The sequence below is a fragment of the Larimichthys crocea genome, unplaced genomic scaffold (assembly GCF_000972845.2).
Source record: "Larimichthys crocea isolate SSNF unplaced genomic scaffold, L_crocea_2.0 scaffold78438, whole genome shotgun sequence".
NCBI lineage: Eukaryota > Metazoa > Chordata > Actinopteri > Sciaenidae > Larimichthys > Larimichthys crocea.
In genome coordinates this window covers 1-679 of record NW_020860372.1, presented here as the reverse complement: position 1 = coordinate 679, position 679 = coordinate 1, and the positions used below count along the sequence as shown (strand labels likewise).

General features: G+C 40.6%; 1 long non-coding RNA gene across 1 annotated transcript; it reads left to right on the top strand.

Annotated features, from left to right (window-relative positions):
- Nucleotides 1-6: 6 nt before the first annotated feature.
- LOC113745464 (uncharacterized) lies at nt 7-679 on the top strand. Its single transcript, XR_003462153.1, has 3 exons — nt 7-119; nt 255-393; nt 566-679. It is a non-coding gene; the product is annotated as an uncharacterized LOC113745464 (long non-coding RNA).

The following is a 679-nucleotide window of genomic DNA, read 5'->3' as shown; positions in this document are numbered from 1 at the left end:
AGTCTCACTACAAGACCTTTGACAACAAGTTCTTCACCTTCACTGGTCACTGTCAGTATCTACTGGCAAGAGACTGCGGCAAAGACAGTGGGTTTTCTGTCATCATTGAGAATGTGCAGGTAATGGATATTTTTTCAAACTGGAATATTTTTGAAATGTATTCATCCCTTATAAAAATGATATGCTAATCTTGTTCTGTCACTTTCCTGCTACTAGCTCCTTTTCATCTCCAGTGTTTTGTTATTGTGTTTCAGTGTGCAGATGACCAGGATGCTGTATGCACACGCTCAGTGACGCTCAGCCTGCCCTCTCTGGAGGACATGACAGTGAAGCTGAAGCATGGAGGAGTTGTTTCTGTCAACAGTATGGACATCCAGACCCCAATGCATCATGGTATGACACTTTCAGAATAGTGGATACGATCTACATTCTTTCGTCTCTCTAAGTATATTATAGTGTATTTGGTTTATATTGAGAATAAGACGTGAATTGAATTAGGTTCAGTGTTAATTGTTTACATCAACATGACATTAAGTTTAACTAAACTGTGTGTGCAATTTTACAGGCCGTCTGATTATCCAAAGATCCGTCCAGTCTTCTGTACACGTAAAGTTTGGAGATGACCTTCGCCTAGACTGGGATGGGCGTGGCCGCGTACTTTTAAAGGTAGAAACTGTTT